Below are 19,141 nucleotides of genomic sequence, written 5' to 3' on the forward strand. Positions count from 1 at the left end.
TCATCATCTCTTCAGACCCAGTTGTGGTATTGCTGGATCAAAGGGTATGCACATTTTTGTTGCCCTTTGGGTGTATCAACCTGTAATTTCAACCCATTGTTCCTAGTTTTTTCTCTAAGAACTAAATGAAAAAATTTTACTTGATTTTTCATACGTTTAACAGCAGCTGTTATAACCCCATAAGTTTTCTCTTCTTCAGGTTGAAAAAAACCTATTTTCAACAACCAGTAACCATATTGCATTGTTTTACTATTCCATCATCCTGATTGTCTTTGTCAACCTCCTTCATAAAATGTGACAAGTATTCCAGATAATACAATACTTCCGATATTGTTTCTTTCATTCTGGAAATTGTTATGATTAATGAAGCTTAATATAACATTAGATTTTTTTTTTGGCTTATATACCTCAGTAATTGACTCATACAGATCTTAGAATCTGCTAAAAACCTTTAGTTATTTTTCTTATGAATTATTGTACTTTAACTTTTATCTTGTACACATGAAGATGATTTCTAAACCTAACCACAAGAAGTGGGTTTAATCTTAATAAATTTGACCTTTTGTTCTTTTTAATTGACTTAAGTTTTTAGTCCTGATTCTGTTATGCTATATCATGATAGCAATCTCTTATAAATTCTTGCAATTTTGCAAAATTCTCTAATTTCATGGACTTTTATTTGCTTCAGGAATGGTTTTTGGTTGAGTTGGGTATGGAATTGTAGGTTTATATGTGGGGTTCTATGATATTTCAAAACTAAACTTATTTTATAAACAAACTATCAGTGCTTTCTTTCATCTAAGCAATTTTTAAAAAAATGTTGCACAGTCCATTTTTTCTAGTTGAAAAGTCTAGGTTGTGTAACCTTCCTCTGGAGACATTATTTAGGACTAACATAAAGTCTTGGATCACTAGTCTTTGGTAATGGTCATTCTCCCCAATCTAAATACACTTTATCTATTTTCCAAACTTTTGTGCATCTCACAACTCTCACAACAAGTCAGTAAGGATATTATGAGACTTGTCAAATGCCTGCTCAAATTTATCATTTTTATAACATTACCCTATCCAGTATCCTGTCAAAAAGGGAAACGAGGTTAATCTGACATTACCTTTTCATGATGAACTAATTCTAATGCTTAGTGATCAGGCATTCTCTACTGAATGGTTCAAAAAAAATTCCTTAATATTATGTTCTAAAATTTTACTAGAAAGTGAAGTTCTACATACTGATTCTCCTGACTTAGTCACTGTCTCAGGTGCCTCTTGACTCTACTCCAACAGCCCCTTTGCCCTATTGGTAATTACTTTGGAACATCTATTTTAGGGAAGGAACCCAGAGCAGTCATCCATTAATTCTCCAAACATCCACCATGCCCAACTCAAATACTTTCTTCTTCCCTTCCTTCAGTTTTCATATCTCCTTTCATGTATTTTCCCTTTTATAAGATAAATTTTTGAAATAAGGAACTTTTAGCTTTTATTTATATCGCCTAGTGCTCAGGGAGTGTCTGGAATGTAAAAGTGATTAGTGAATGGTTTCTGATAATGTCATAAAGTTTCAAGAATCACTTTTTCTCTTTGGGGATTACAGGATTACAGAATATTCAGGATCATATTTGCTCATTTTAAATTTTTGACATTTTATCCATTCTCTAGAATTTCCCAAAGATCAATACAACAGTTTGCAATCATTTAGGAAAGTTTTTCCATATTCTTAGTTACAGTTGATCAGGGACTTATGACTTGAACTGATTGAGGGTAACTTTTGCCATTCATCTCCTGAACAATTATCCTTAAGTCTGCCTTCCTCCTTGCTCCATATTAAATCAGTCAGCAAATCTTCTTGCATACAGTACCTCTCAAATCTGCCCCTTTTCCCCCAAAAAGTAGTGCCACCAAACTAATTTGGAATCCCTTATGACCTTACAACTGGACTGTTTATGCTGATTTAAACTCCCTGTCATTGTATCTCTGATTTATTTGTCCTGTCTACTTTTTTCTTATGATCAATAACTATTGCTTTTCAAAAACATTCTGAGTATCATTTAAATGCTGTGAAAACTTTGAATGTGGATATGCTAGAGAATGTTAAGAATAAGGTAACCAAGATGGTTCTATATAATATAATATATATATATATATATATATATAATATATGTTATATATTATATATATTTCTCATGAGTTCATGATATATAGAGTGATAATAAAAGTAAAACATGTTTAACCTGGAGATAAAAGATTTCAGAGGACATGAGAATAATGTTGAAATATTTTCAGAGTTGTCATGTGAGAATGGATTAGATTTTATTCTATTTGGTCCCAGAGGACCAGGAATAATACATGGAAGTCATAACAGAGATAAATTTAGGCTCTAGGGGAAAAAAACCTTTTTTTTAGGAAAACATTTTTTTTCCTAATCAATTTGAGCTTTTCAAAAGTGGAATAAGCTGCCTTGGGAGGGGTTGGTCCCTCCTCCTCCTCTCCTTCGAAGTCTTCAAATAGTGGCTGGATCAAACACTTGCTGGGTTTGTTGAACTTCATGGTCACTGAAGGCCCTTCCAACTTTTGAACTCTGTGATCCTTTGATTGTGTATATTATTGTAGGATAGTGTTCATGGGGATAGAGAACTATATTTAAACAACATGGGAGAAGGAAGGAGCTTTTTAGACTATTAATATTTTTATTTGAATTGTGTTTAGTTATGCTATTGTTTAATTGTGCTGTTGATATAGTTCAGTTGATTACATAAAACAGCTAATTAAGTTTTTACTTATTTAGCAATACTGTGAGAATCACATGATTTTATGGTTTTGGTTGGGCTTTTTTTTTCAATTTCTCAAATGGAAAAAGATATTCTGGCAAAAAGGCATGCTTAGAGAACTACAAAATGGGTTTTATAATAAAGGATTTAGATCTGATGTCATGAAGGTTTGAGTTCAAATCAGGCCTCAGACATTCACTAGCTTTGTACTCCATGACAAATCAGCTATCCTCTTAATGCCTCAGTTTCCTCGTTTGTAAAATAGGGATAATAGCACTTATTTTCTAGAGTTGTTGTGAAGATCAGATAAGGTTAATATTTGTAAAACGTTTTGTAAATTTTAAAAGGCTATATAAATAATAGCTGTCATTGATCATCAGGGAAGACAATGATGTTTTTCTCGTTCAATGCACTGGATGAACACATCTCTCTGATTATTCCTAATATCTATAACAATAACAAAGTATAGTAGTTAGACTTGACTTGAAGCATTACCACTTTCTGACTTCAATTTCTTTGTTCATAAAATGTGGGGCTTGGACTAGAAGAACTTTAAGATCATTTTCATCTTTTAATTCATAATCCATGATAAACTTATCATTTGGAACCCTTGTAGAGAATAAATTTGAAGGAGGTAAGGAAATGAATATGTTTCAAGAGGGTATATATAAAGAAATAGTATTGATGAATTAGTGGAATTAGAAAAAAAGCATTATATTGGGACTTTGTTTCTAGAACTGGCTCTTCTGGTAGCTAGGTGGCACAGTGGTTGAGAACTGTGACCCTGGAGACAGGAAGACTCATTTTCCTGAGTTCCAATCTTGCAGATACTTACTAGCTGGGTGATGCTGGGCAAGTTACTTAACTCTATTTGTCTCAGATTCTTCATCTTTCCAATGAGCAGAAGAAGGAAGTGGCAAAGGAAACCATTCCAGTATCTTGTCCAAGAAACTCTCAAATGGGTGACTTTAAGGTAGACATTTTCTCATCTCAGGGCTCAGTTTTCCAATCTGTAAAATGAATGAAAGGAGTTCGACTAATGAAATAATCTCTAAATTTCCAATCAGTTCAAGAAGTAGGGAAGCAGGGTGGCACAGTAGAGGGAACCCTGAATCTGAAGTCAAAGGACTTAGATTCAAAAGCCTACCTCTCATATTTCTAGCAGTGTCTAGAGGTAGTCTGAGACCTGCTTGAATTGTTTAGCAAGAGCCAGTTGTTAATTTTTTAGCTTGAGAATTTATCCTGAAAATTGACAAGTGCTATAATTCAGGGTTTGATTTATTGTTTTGTTGGTTATCTAGATTTAAAAAAGGAATGGAGAAAAATTTTAATAATGTGAGTTAACCTTAAATGCTATTAAACATTTACCAACATCCTACTTGAGTAAGTCATTTCCTTGGCCTCATTTTCGTTTAGCTAAAATGGGTTAGACTAAATGACCAGTGAGGGCCCTTTCAGCTCTTTAGTCCTGGTATCCTAAATTTGTAATTCTAGTAATTTTTTTATTATATTTTACATATAAAAACAAATCTTAATATTAGTAATAATAGTCTAATTTTTATATAGTACTTTAAAATTTTTAAATTCTGTGATTCATAACATACCTTAATATATATACTAAGGATATTATAATCTTCATTAAACAGAGGAAGGCATTGAGATTCAGATCAGGTAAGTGACTTGTTCAGAGTCACATTGCTAGTTAACACATAAATAATAATAATTTTGCATTCCTTGAACACCTTCCCTTGAGGAGTTCAAGTATAATCAAGAGGGAGAATTTCAGGCATATAGAAATCTGGCAGAATTATTATAAGCAAAGTGAGAGAAATAAATGTTCTCTCTAAGCGAAGAATAGGAGAAAGTACAGAGAAAGCAGCAAAAAAAGTGGAGAAAATAAAGAAAAGAGGTTTTAGGCATAATTTAACTGATCCTTGGCATGAACTAAGAAAAGGACAGCCAGGGATTTTTTTTTTCTTTTCAGAAATATCAGGGCTGCAACTTTTCCTTAGGATCTGTTCTGGGCCCAGATCTGGAAAGGATAGCTACAACTAGTCATGTATGCAGTTTTTCAGGTTTTGGGAAAATGATCCTTTCAACTTCAATGAATATAATTACAGTTTTTTTATTTCCTGTAAATGGAATTTACTCCTTTTATACTGGGAGATGAGAGTGTTCCTTTTGTTCTCAGAGTGGTGGGTCAAAGAAAAGGTAAATAATAAAAGTTGTGTGATCACCAATGAAAGCTAATGCCTCATAGAATAATGACTTCAGAGGTATATATCCCTAATGTTAAAAAAAAAACGAACACTCCCTATATTAACAATGATGTATATATTTATAGGAAAACAAGAATTAATATTAATTATTTTAAAATTTCCTCAAGGGATGTAACCCATCTTGTAGTCTAAACTTCATTTGACTTTACAGGTCCTCTTCCCACATTGTAAAATCTGATTCCTGAAGTTCTTTTTGAAAGACTAAACTTCATTGTTGTTTTTTTGTTTTTGTTTTTTTTTAGGTTTTCGCAAGGCAAACAGGGTGAAGTGGCTTGCCCAAGGCCACACAGCTAGGTAATTATTAAGTGTCTGAGAGGGAATTTGAACCCAGGTACTCCTGACTCCAAGGCTAGTGCTTTATCCGCTAGGCCACCTAGCCGCCCCAACACTAAACTTCCTATAGGTCATTCCCATATCCATATTCATGGATTCTTAGGAATATTCATTTGAGTTGTGACTTTCCAAACCACCCTTCTTCCCTAACCTACCAACTCAAATCTCAGAAAAGAAGAGATGAGATGAGTAGTGAGAGAGAGAGGATCACAGATTAAAACTGGAAGGAACTTCAGAAGCCATCCAGTATAGCCCTGATTTTATAGAAAAACAGAATTCGTGATCTGCTTTTGGTTGCACTGGTAAACAATGTCAGAGACTTGATTTGAACCCAAGGCCTAAGGCTCCATGTCAACATTCTTTGCAATAGACTATAAAGGTAGATAAAAGAATTTATATCATATTTATTTAAGTTCTTCCTGAATAAAAGAGGTTAACTGAGTCCATAATCTTGAATATTCTTCAGTTCCTCATTAGCATTCTTGGTATATGTGCTGCCTAAGTGAGCACTCTCATTAGCATTCTTGGATACCCTTTGTGATTTTCATTTTAAGATTCTTCAGTACTGGATGAACTGCAATGCAACACATTGCTGCGTATTGTCCAGTGATGGGGGTAGAATGCCATCCAGAGTGTTTCCCTGCAAATCCATTAATTCAGTCTTTTTTTTTTAAGAGATTTTATTTATTTTGAATTTTTCAATTTTTCCCCTAATCTTTCTTCCTTTCTCCCACCCCACACAGAAAGCAGTCTATTAGTCTTTACATTGTTTCCATGCAATACATTGATCTCAGTTGAATGTGATGAGAGAAATCATATCCTTAAAGCAGAAAAATAAAGTATGAGATAGCAAAATTACATAACAACTTTTTTTTTAAATTAAAATTTGATCTTTGTTCAAACTACACAGTTCTCTGGATACAGATGGTATTCTCCATCGCAGATACCCCCAAATTGTGCCTGATTGGTGCACTGATGGAATGAGCGAGTCCATCAAGGTTGATCATCACCCTCATGTTGCTGTTAGGGTATACAGTGTTCTTCTGGTTCTGCTCATCTCCTTCACCATCAGTTCATGCAAATCCTTTCAGGCTTCCCTGTCATTCAGTCTTTTAACAAAGATTTGAGTGTAATGTTTAATGACTAGATTCTGAAAATGTCCTCTACTATGTTAAAATGTTATGTCTAGTATTGGAATAATTTTTCTTTGATTCTTTTAAATCTATTCATTGCTATAAAATACAAAAAAACATATGAATGCTTTAAAATATTCAGTTACTTGGAGTCAAATATCTTCCTTCTTGAATGAATTGACTGTCTTTGTTAGTCCAAACTTCTTTCGTCTAGAGAATGTGATGTCAACATCATCAATAAATGTTTAGCTATAATAGTGATCTTGATTTCCATGGTTTTCCATACATGCATATGATTAAATATCATTAGATAGTAAAATTTTATTTCTATTTCAGCACAGGTTTACTTAAGAAGAAATAATAAAGTATTTCTATAAACTCTCAAGTTTAGAGTCAATATAGATTATTCCCACAACTGAAATTTTCTTTATTTTCATCTTTATCATAAATACTTTTACTGTAGAAATAATGGTTTCACATGTCACAAGTCAATAAGTGAGCTAAAAAGTCATGAAAAGATCTTACAAAAAATTGTCACTATTGTAGGTGTAGATTTTTTTGGTCACATGTAAATGCCTTTTCATACCATATATATAGTTTTTTTCTATGCTAGACAGTCAGTGCTCATTTATTGCAACTGTTGTTTGCTAGGCACTGTGCTAATTGCTGGGCAAACAAGAAACAAAAACAAAAAAGAAAAACCAGTCTCTGCTCTCCAGGTACTGCCAATCGAATGGGAATGATTATCATATGAACAACTATACAAAATATATAAAGGATAGATTCAAGAATGACATTAAGGAATCTTTCTTGTAGAAGATAGGATTTTTACCTGCAACATGAAGGAAATTAGGGAAGCTAGGAGGAAGAGATGAGGTATGGTATGGTAGTCAGCCAATAAAAATGAACAGCAAGGAGCATTGTCACTGAATTGTACAAAGACTGGAAAGGTAGGAGGTGAGTAGGTATGGAAGGAATTTGAATGCCAAACAGAGGATTTGATATATTTGAACGTATAGTGTTTTAAGATTTAGTTCTAAATTTCTTTTTTGAATGTTTGGTCATAAGCCCTAATTGAATTGACAAAATTAAAATATTGAACTTATAAGGCTAAGAATCAGACCAAAATTCATGTTAAACTTATCAAGACCAAACCAACTAGAGAGGTCAATCCTGCCTGACAGTTTTCAAATTGTCTTTTTATTATCTTACCTAAAACTTTTTGAAGTGGGACTTCCTCATTTTGGTGAATCCCAAACTCTGTTGGCACTGCTTAGATAGAGAGAAATTGTACCTGTATTTGTATCCTTCCTCTGAAAGTGATCCCAATGAGTTATTCAATGCCCTGAAGAAAAATAGAGAAGCAAAGGTGTAAATAGTTCCATACAATGAATTCAACCCATCAGTAATCAATAGCTGGCTTCACATTAAATAAGCAGATTTGCAATACTAGCATTTAGAAATACTTATTAAGCATTGACTATATGTGTTCCTATGTGCAAGGTGCTAGAAAAAATACAAAGGAAAATAAAACATTAATAAGCCTTGTTTCAGGCAAACTTGTGAAAGGAAACAGTTGGGAATTGGGGTGTGCTAGCACCTGCTCAGAAATTTTCATTATGATCATTTATAGATTTGAATCAGGAAACATTAAAACTTATAACAAAATGCTTACTGTGGATCATTATTATTATTTTATAATAAAGCATATTATTTTGCTGTTGACTCTCTAGACTTACAGATTGAAATTTAAAGTGTCATGTATAATTTTTTTTCAGAGAGAAAGTAGTTAAACTTTTGCCAGATATCTTTTGAACTCCTAATAAAGACATGTTCTTACATAGGATTCCTTTTCTGATTTGCTAATTTATTGATTTTATATGTTTAATCTCCTCTGCCTGGCTTTTATGGCCATTTATAATGTAGCCAATATTTGTAGCCATATCTCATATCTCTCCTTTTGTTTAACCTTTTTTTTGCCTCCAGAACACATACTGTATTTCCCTGCCTCCATGAAGCTCCACTTTGCTTTTAATTTTGATTTCCTATCTACAATTATTATTATTATTATTATTATTATTATTATTATTATTATTATTTTAGTTTTTTCAAGACAATGGGGTTAAGTGGCTTGCCCACAGCCACATAGCTAGGTAATTATTAAGTGTCTGAGGCCAGATTTGACCTCAGTTACTCCTGGCTCCAGGGCCGGTGCTCTGTCTACTGTACCACCTAGTCGCCCTCTATCTACTCTTAAAAAGGACCTTGCAAGCAGGATCAAATAGAATTTAGGTTTTATAGGTTAAAGGAACTTGGTTATCTTGTTCAGCCTTCATCTAGCAAAGAATTCTTTCTATAACAAGACCTATGAGTAGTCATTCAACCTTTCCTTAACACCTTCATTCTGAGAACTTTCATTGTATCTTCTAAGGCAACTCATTTGATTCTTGAATGACTCTGACTATTCTTTTGGAGTGGGGCAGTTAGGGTCAAGTGATTTGACCAGGGTCACACATTGCCAAATTTGAACTCAGGTTTTCCCTGACTTCAGATCTGGAGTTCTATTCACTTCTGCCAACAAACTGCCCCTGATGACCCTGATTATTAAGAAGCTTTTCCATACATTAAGTTTTTCGCTCTGTAATTACCATCCATAGTCATGTTTATAGAGTTTTGAATCAAACTTAGAAACACACTGGGACAAAACACTTAATCCTGTTTTGCCTTAGATTAATCATTCTGAAAATTATGGGGTTTGACTCAATGATCTCTCTAAAATCCTTTCCAGCTCTAAATCTATGATCCAATGATTCTCCTCTCCAGGTTAAATACCTGAAGTTCCTTAAACTAATCCCTCTATAGATCCTGAGGCTCTTCACCAGAGGTTGTCAGCCTATGGATACTCCAAAGCTTATCTAGAACTTCCTAAAGCATGAACAGAACTGAAAATAATACTCTAGATGTTGTTTAATTAGACTATAATACAAGAGGATTTTCTTTTTGTACACTAGATCTCTCTTAATTCAGCAGAAGATCCAGTTAGTGATCTTGAAACCCTTTCATGTTAGTAACATGTTGACACACTCAGACAGCATAATTTTATTAAGTGTCTACATTGTGCCACATGCTGGAGTTACAAAAAAAGCAAAAGACAAGAAGGAGACAACATGTAAAAGAACTATGAAAAAATTTATACAGGATAATTGGGAAATAACAGAAAGGGCACTAAAATTAAGAGGGGCTAGGGAAAATTTCCTGTAGAAGGTGAGAATTAACTGGAATTTGAAGGAAATGAGTAAAGCCCAAGACATGGAGATGAAGAGAGAGACTATGTCATTAATTTAGGTATGAGGGGATTGGTTGCAATTCAAGATGCTAGCAGTATCAAAGGAGAGAAAGGGACATTTTTTCAAGGGTTATTACAAAACTCAACACAGACAGGTGTAGACAAAAGATTATATATAGAGAGGGACGAGAGACTGTGAGGAATTATAAATGACATCTCCTTTGTAAGCCTAGTAACTAAATAGTAATAAGTTTAAAAAAGAGATTTGGGAGGGCTCTGATAATGAATTCAGTTTTGGACATGTTGGGTTTAAAATCCAGTTCAAAATGTCTAATAGTCAATTGGAGATGAACAACTAGAGGTCAGTGGAGGGGTCAAGGTTAGTTTAGTTGATTTTAGTATCATTAGCATAGACCTGATAATTGATATCCAATGGGATCACCAAGTGTAATAATACAGAGGGAGAAGAGATGAGGACAAAGGACCAAACCTTTTGGTTAGAGAATATGAACTAGGTGAAGAAACAGGAAAAGAGATAGAGAGGAAACAGTCTAGAAGGAGAGAGGACTGTCCTGGAAACCTAGAGAGAAAAAAGTATTAAGGAGAAAAGGCTGAATGACAGGGTCAAATGCTGAAGAGAATTTAATAATAATGATGAGGATTGAGAAAAAGTGATTAGATTTGATAATTACAAGATCATCAGTAATTTTGGATAGAATAATTTCAATTGAATGATGAAGTGGGAAATCAGACTATAATGAGTTAAGAGAGGAGTGAAAGAAGTGGAGGCTCTTGCTATAGATGGTCTTCTAAAGTAGTTTAGCTTACTAATTTTCACAGTTTAACCATTTTATATTCATAAAATCCATTGTTTTTCATACTTCCATTTTTTTTAGGCTTTTGCAAGGCAAATGGGGTTAAGTGGCTTGCCCAAGGCCATACAGCTAGGTAATTATTAAGTGTCTGAGATCACATTTGAACCCAGGTACTCCTGACTCCAGGGCCAGTGCTTTATCCACTGTGCCACCTAGCTGCCCCCTCATGTTTATTTTTTTAATGAAGTTGATTTTACAAATCAATTTTATTACTTGACTAGACTTCTAGAACTGGAGTCAAGATGATTTGAATTCAAATTCCATATATAACTATGTAATCCCTGGGGAGCTACTTTCCCTCTTTTAGCTCCCTCATTTCATCTTTAAAGTTTTCTACCTCACTGGTATTAAGAGGATCAAATAAGATCTGATCTATAAGTAAAGTGCTTTGCAAATCTTAAAGCACCATATAAATCTCTATCTGTATTTATATTTTATCTTGTTAGACATAGTCCAGTGTTCTAGTCTGTAATGGTATTTTTTTATAAGATCTTTATTCGGTCATCTGACTTTAAATGAATTTACAATCTAGCCAGGAGAGTATGTACTAATATTGATATGTATGAAATAAATTCAAGGCTATCCCAGTACCTCTCATAAAATAAGGGCTGATTAAATATTTGCTGGCTGATTTAGAGTTAAATCTGACTCTCATCCTATACAAGGCAAAAGTAGTGTGTGTGCTTTGCAAATTCAATTGAAGCATTCAGGATCCTAGAACTAATATTGTGTGGGATATAAAAAGTAGAAGTTGAGAACAGATTATCCTTGGTTTTCTCAAGGGTTATGATCCAGTGAATAAAAGTGCACATATTTATTTTAAAATATTCTTAGTAGGGAAAATATATTATTTTCTATTTAAATAATGTATTTTCCTCACAAGAGCATTTCAATATAATTATACATACTTCTAACTTCAGTTTATCTATTTTTTTCCCTCACTTAAAGGTTACAGGTTGCTGAAAATATAAATACCAGGTTTCCTAGAGACTATAATAAATCTGTTTCTAGCTTTTCAAGGTTAGGAATGCCACATTTGTTCTTAAAACTTCAGTAATGAACAATGACTATTTAACTATAAAACTATACCAAGAAAAAAATTGTGTTTCTGAAATTGATGTCACATTTCAGGGAATTTTTTAGTCTTCACATAATATTATTTTAATGTTATAAAATATTTTTTAAAACAATTGGATTAATTTTTTTTTTAATTTGCAGATGACAGAAATGAAAACCAAAGAAATTGAGTGAATTCACCAAGGTCTTATACTTAGGGTCCAAAATGATTTTCATTACATTCCACTCAGTGTATTTAATGCATAAAATACTAACATTTGATTACTAAAATGGCTCAATTTTGCTTTAATTTATCATCATGTTTTTAATAAATTTGCCTCTAGTATTCTTTTCTATAATAAAAAATTAAATTATATAAAATGACTATGGAGAAAAGTGAAATGTGAATTATCTAGGAATTACTACTCTGAGACATTAGTTGCCCAAAGGAATAGAAATAAAATTTGAAAGCATTTAATGTGCTTCTAAACATATTTCCAAATTATTAGGACAATTTAGACTAGACTAAGGATTTTTAAAATAGAAATTTATTCATATTTTGTTATTTAATTATTTTTGATAAAATATTTTCTCAAATTTTGACACTTAGAAAAATTGTCACTGACACTTATTTTTGAAATTTTGAAGGATGATATTGTTCAAATTATGGTTTTTTTGTTATTGCTCTCAAAATTTCCTCCATCCAGCAAACATAATTCACTTGTGCTATTTCTGCTGTGCCAAGTAAGATTTGGCACAACTTTTCATTACCCAATCCTTTCATTAATCAACTAGATAGGGTAAAGTGAACACATTTTATAAATTCTTTCTCAGCCATAGAAAAAAAGAATACCTCATCTTAAACTCACATCACAACAGAATTTTACAGGTGGAAGACAACCTTGGAGGTCACTTAGTTCAACACTCTCATTTTGCAAATGAGGAAACTGAGACCTGGAGATATTCAGTGACTTATCCAAAGTCACATAGATAAATACTAGGACTTTCTTTGAAATTGTATTATCTTCTATAATCACCCATCTGGCAAAAACATGGTGAATAGAATTTGGCTACCTAATATAAATGCAGTCTTCATTATTTCTTCCATATTCAATTGAATTTTGTGTTCTAGTTGTAAATATGCCCCTGTCTGTATTGGTACAAAAATCATATTCATTCAGATATTTGAAGAGAGTGATCATAAATCTTTTCTTCTTTAGACTCAATATCTACACTTTAGGTTTCATATGACTTAATTTTGAATCCCTTATTAGCTTGTGCTCCACCGCATTTACTCTACCTTGTGAATGTGCCACAAAATATAACACATTGAGCTCAGGCAGGATCTGAGTGTGGAATGTGCTATTGATCTGATGTCAAGACTCAATTCTAATGCTAATTTCATAAATTTATTATCTCTGACATTGAATAGTTTTTCACTTCCCTGAACTTTAGTTATCTCATCTGAAAAATGAATGGGTTGGAATTGTTAATCTCAAAAGTCCCTTTCAGCATTACATCTATAACTTTATGAAAAATATCATAGATTTACTTTGTAATGTGAAGATAATATTTACAATGTGATTTAATTTGGGCAATGAGATCACTGACTCCTGATTTATGCAAATCATTCTTTTACACTAGTAGCTTTTTTATTGTCATGTCATATTTTAAACTCATATTGCTTTTATATTTCATAAAAATCACTTTTGGAATGCACCTTTTCCCCTTTTTCTGAAAAAAATTGATATTTGTCTTCCACTCTCAAAGGCCATGAAATCCAAGAAGCAATGTCATTGCAAGCACATAAATTAGATTTAAGTGAGCAAGGACTAGGCAAAGTCATCAATGTCATTTTCTCCTCTAGAGCCATCTGGTTCCAGTGGCCAGATATGGATCAGAACAAATGGAGATGGTCCTGGATGTGAGGCAGTCAGGGTAAAGTGACTTGCCCAAAGTTACACAGCTAGTAAGTGCCAAATGTCCAAAGTCAAGATTCAAACTTCTATCTCCTGACTCCATGACCAGTGTTCTCTCCATACATTTGCTTATTTCCTATCCCAATACACCTCTTCATTTATATTTTTAACATTAGTTTAGCAATATCTGCAGACTCTTTTTTGGCATTTATCAGATCCATCCCTTAATTTCCTCTTATACTCCCCCCATACTAGTTGAGACTACCATTTACTTTTCATTTGGACTTATGATCACTTGTCATCCTATCTCTCACCCATAAATTATGTGGTCTCCATTTTTTTTTGCAGAAAGCAAAATATTTTAAGTATTTTCACGAAGATTTTATAGAGTTGAATAAGTACTTTTTTTCTTTTTCATCATCATTTTTTGGTGAAATTCACAAACAATGATCTTTTCTTTCAAAAGATCCAGTCTTTCAAATATCTTGAAAATTTATCTCTGAGTGTTTTTTAAACTGCTTTCCCTCTAACACAAATTCCTTCTCTATGTATTTGTTCAAGTCTAGCTGTTCTTCCTCAATTCTTTCTTCTGAAGTGTCATTGCTATTTCTTCACATAGTACATTGGGTACCAAGATGATTGAGTCCAAATGTTACGGTTCCACTGTTGTCGATGATGAAAATAGATCGCTCAGCAGATGTGTTCCATTTCCCACCCATTTATTGTTCTTCCAGTTTCTTTTACAAATGCTCTTGGGTGATCTGGTTTAGCAGGATCTTATGCCAGATTTTTTAATGCCAGACTTATTTTTTTTAAATTTCATTTTCCAAATTTGAGGCAGGACTAACTACTTGCAGTTTTCCACTATCACCGTCCTTTACAATGTTTTGTAAATGAGCTAGTACTCTAAAACATTGAGGCACTTGGCAGGATTAAATACTGGCTGACTGCTGATTGCTTTACTATTTCAACTGTTTTGTTGTGGCAACTATTTTGTATCAAATAAACTTCTCCAAGAAATGGTGGTAATCTAAGTGAACATCTTTGCTTTTTTCCATTTACCATTTATAATAATAATTACTATCTTTATTTCATATTTTTAAAAATTAATATCTTTATTCTAGTTGACATTTATTAAGTGCTCCAAATTTTTAAATCACACTTAGTCTGAATCAGCATTTTCTAAGGTGAAAATGGGTACATGATTTACACATATAGAATGATACTGTGAGCAAATTAAAACATGGAATAATTTATTTGTCAAATCTGTGAATAAGGGAAAAATTTAGGATAAAACAAGGTATAGAGAACATTACAAAATTTAAAATAGGTAATTTTGATTATGTTATATAATTAAAGATTTTGGACAAATAAAATCAGTGCATCCAAAATTAGAAGAGTAGGAAACCAGGAAGAACATTTTGCAGCAAGTATCTCTGAAGAAGGCCTCATTTCTCAAATATATAGAGTTGAATTATTAAGAATACAAATCACTACCCAAATGAGAAGTAGTCAAAGGTTATGAACAGACAGTATTCAGACAAAGGAATCAAAACTATAGCCATTTGAAAAAAGACTCTAAAATGCTATTGATTGAGAAATGCCAATTAAGACAACTCTGGGATACTACCTCACATCTATCAGATTGTCTAATATGACAAAAAAAGTAAAATTATAAATGTTGGGGAGATGGTGGGAAAACTGGGCTACTAATGCATTGTTAGCGGTGATGTATACATATATATATATATCCTTTAAGTATATCCTTTGATGCAGTAATGCCATTGTTAGGACTAATAGCCCAAAGAGATATTAAAAAAAAGAGATATATAAAAAAAGGGGGGGGACCTACTTTGTACAAAAGGTGTGGTGTCAAAGAATTAGAAATTGGGGTATTCCTATTAATTGGAGAATGGCTGAACAAGTTGTGACTTATGATTGATTTGATTTTGGGGGGGGTTTGTTGGTTTTTGTGGGACATTTGGCTTAAGGGATTTTCACAGAACTAGTATGTATCTAATATATGAGTACAAATTTGAACTCAGGTCTTTCTGAGGCATATGATTGTGATGAAATATTATTGTTAAAAGAAATGACAAGCAGGATGATTTCAGAAAAGTCTTGAAAGTTGTGAATCAATACAAAGTGAAGAGCAGAATCAGGAGAAAATTATACTCAATTACAATATTGTATAATGAATTGTGAATGACAATTATCCTCAACAATACAATGACCCAAGACAATCCCAAAGGACTCGAGGAATCATGCTATCCACCTCCAGAGAAAGAACTGATAGTATCTGAATATAGACTGAAGCAAACCATGTTTCTCTTTCATTTTTTCTTTGTCTTTTACTTTGTTTCTGATTTTCTTTTTCTCTTTCTTCTCACTCTTTCTTCTGTTTTCCTCCCTACTCCCTCCCTCCCTCCCTCCCTCCCTCCCTTCCTTCCTTCCTTCCTTTCTCTCTTCTTCCCTGATTTATTTTTCTTGTTCAAGTCTTCTTTTACAAAATGGAAATGTTTTACATGGTTACGTGTGTGTGTGTGTGTGTGTGTGTGTGTGTGTGTGTATACATATAAAATCACCTTGCTTACTATCTCAGAGGAGATGGGAGAAGAGGGAAGGAACTCAAAGTATTTTTTAAATGTTTAATAACTATCTTTTTAACATTTTATTTGTTTTCTAGTTATATACAATAGTAATATGTACCCATCATTTTTTGCAAGGCACTGAATTCTACAATTTTCCCCCCTGCTCCCTTCCCACCCTCCCTCCCCCCCCAGAAGGCTGTCTGACAGTCTCTATATTGTTTCCATGCCATACATTATTGTAAATTGAATGTTATAAGAGTAAACATAAGAATAAGCATAGCCCCCCCCCCCAGAAAATGAGAAACCTCAAGAATAGAGAGAGAGAGAGAAAAAAAAATTGTACTTCAGTCTGTGTTCAGATTTCAATGGCTCTGTCTCTGGGGTGAGTTGCTTTGTTTATCATAAGTCCACCAGAGAAGTTGCTTCAATATTTTTCCCTCAGTTGCTATTACTAGCTGTACCTCCACTCTATTCCTGCCCATTCTCATTTATTCTATTTTCTCTCTCTCTCTCTCTCCTTTCATCCTGGCCCTGTCCAAAAGTGTGTTGAATCTGACTACCCTCTCCCTCGATCTTCCCTCTCTTCTATAACCTGTTCCCCCCTTCCCTCCCCCCATTCCCCCTTATCCTGTCCCTTTCCTCCCATCCTTCTCCAGGGCAAGATAGATTTCCTCACCCTATTAAGTGTGTATGTCATTTCCTCCCTGAGCCATTCCGATGAGAATGAAGGCTCACTCATTCCCCCTTGCCTTCCCCCTTTCCACTCCATTGAAAAAGCTTTTTCTTGACTCTTATGGGAAATCTCTCAAAACTCTTCTTCATCTCCTTTTCCTTACTCCCAGTACTTTCCCCCATCGCCCATTGACTCCATCCCTTTACCACAACATACCATATATTCTGCTCCTTCCTATGTCTTGTCTATATATGCTCCTTCTAACAGCTCTTATAAATGAGAAAGTTCATATGAGTTATCAATATTCTCTTCCCATTCAGGAATACAAACAATTCAACATCATCAAGTTCCTCATAGTTAGTCCCTCTCTTCCACTCCCTCTGTGGTTCAACAGAGTCCTGTACTTGGAGATCAAACTTTTTGTTCAGCTCTGGTCGTCTTGATAGGAAAGTCTGAAAGTCCCCTGTTTCATTGAAAGTCCATCTTTTCCCCTGGAAGAGGATGTTCACTTTTGCTGGGTAGTTGATTCCCAGTTATAAACCAAGATATTTTGCCTTCTGGAATATCATATTCAAATCCCTATGAGCCCTTAATGTAGATGCTTCAAGATCCTGTGTAATCCTGACTATGGAGCCACGATGGTTGAATTATTTGTTTCTGGCAGCTTTTAGAATTTTCCCTTTGACTTGGGAGTTTTGAAATTTGACTATAATATTCCTGGAACTTTTTCTTTTAGGATCTTTTTCAGGAGGTGACTGGTGAATTCTCTCTACTTCTACTTTACCGTAACTCTGCTTCTAGGATCTCAGGGCAATTTTGCTGTACTATTTCTTGAAAAATGAAGTCTAGGCTCTTCCTGGTTGTGGCTTTCAGATAGCCCAATAATTTTAAAATTATTTCTTCTTGATCTATGTTCAAGGTTGGTTGTTTTTCCAATGAGATATTTCACATTTTTCTTCTATTTTTTGGCTTTTTTGGAGGAGTTTTATTTCTTCCTGATTTCTTGCAAATTCATCAGTTTACTTTAGTTCCATTCTGCATTTGAAGGAGTTATTTTCTTCAGAGAGCTTTTTTATCTCCTTTTCCAGCTGGCTAATTCTACTTTTTAAGGCATTCTTCTCCTCATTTGCCTTTTGTTTTGCTTTTTCCATTAGGCCTAAACTGGTTTTTAACATATTATTTTCTTCAGTATTTTTTGTATATCTTTCACCAAGCTTTTGATTTGGTTTTCCTGATTTTTCTGCATCACTCTCATTTCTCCTCCCCATTTTTCCTCCACCTCCCTTAATTGCTTTTCAAAGTTTTTTTGAGCTTATTCATAGTCTGAGCCTATTTTCTATTTCTCTTGGAGTTTTTGGATACAGAAGCTTTGATTTTATCATCATCTGAGTGTGTGTTTTGATCTTCCATGGGACTAAAGTAATTCTCTATGGTCAGATTCTTCTTATTTTGTTGTTTACTCATTTCCTCAGCCAAAGACTAATTTACAGCACTTCCAAGGCTTTGGGGTTGTTTATTTGGGGGGGACACCCCACTGGGACCTTTATTCCTCCAAAGTCTTATGCTCTCTAACCTGTGCTTTGATATGTAGAGGACCACAGCACTGCCCTCTGCCCTGGTGCTATAAGGAGGGATCCAGCTTGATTATTTAGTATGGAAGCCCAAATGGCAATATATGAGTGTAGGCAAACAGCAGAGTCCTACCCCAGGGAAGGCAGAGAAATCTCTGCAGACTTCCCTTCCCTTACCGTCTCTGGGGGTGCAGGATGCTTTCTCCAGATTCTTGCTGCAGATTCTGTGGCTGTGCTCCTCACTCCACACTCACCCAGGTGCAGCAGAGTTTTCTCACTGGCCTTTCAAACTGTTTCTGGTAATCTCTTGGCTGTGCTGGGCTGTGCTGTGCTGCGCAGAAGCCTTTTTTCCAACCCCTGGTCCTGGTGAAACACAACTTTGCCACGGAACTTGTAAGTTATCTTGGACTGGGAAAATATATCACTCGGACTTACTGTGGGTTCTGCCCCTCTAAATTTTGGCTAGAGCCATCCTTTGTTTTTTGGCTGTTTGGGGGGGGCGGCTGGAGTTTTCTGGAAATCCTGGCTTCAAGCCACCATCTTGGCTCCACCCCCCCATTAACTATTTTAACAGAATTGGGGGAAAAACAAAATATTATTTCAACAAAAAGATTTTCAAGCCACTTAACATATATATTCTAACTTGATTCTCACAAC

General features: G+C 34.2%; 1 pseudogene; it reads left to right on the plus strand.

The window, feature by feature from the left end:
* The window catches only part of LOC141491477 (baculoviral IAP repeat-containing protein 5 pseudogene), a 104,680-nt pseudogene that overhangs the window by 50,716 nt on the left and 34,823 nt on the right, over positions 1–19,141 (plus strand).

The sequence above is a fragment of the Macrotis lagotis genome, chromosome 6, assembly GCF_037893015.1.
Source record: "Macrotis lagotis isolate mMagLag1 chromosome 6, bilby.v1.9.chrom.fasta, whole genome shotgun sequence".
In the NCBI taxonomy this organism is placed as follows: Eukaryota; Metazoa; Chordata; class Mammalia; order Peramelemorphia; family Peramelidae; genus Macrotis; species Macrotis lagotis.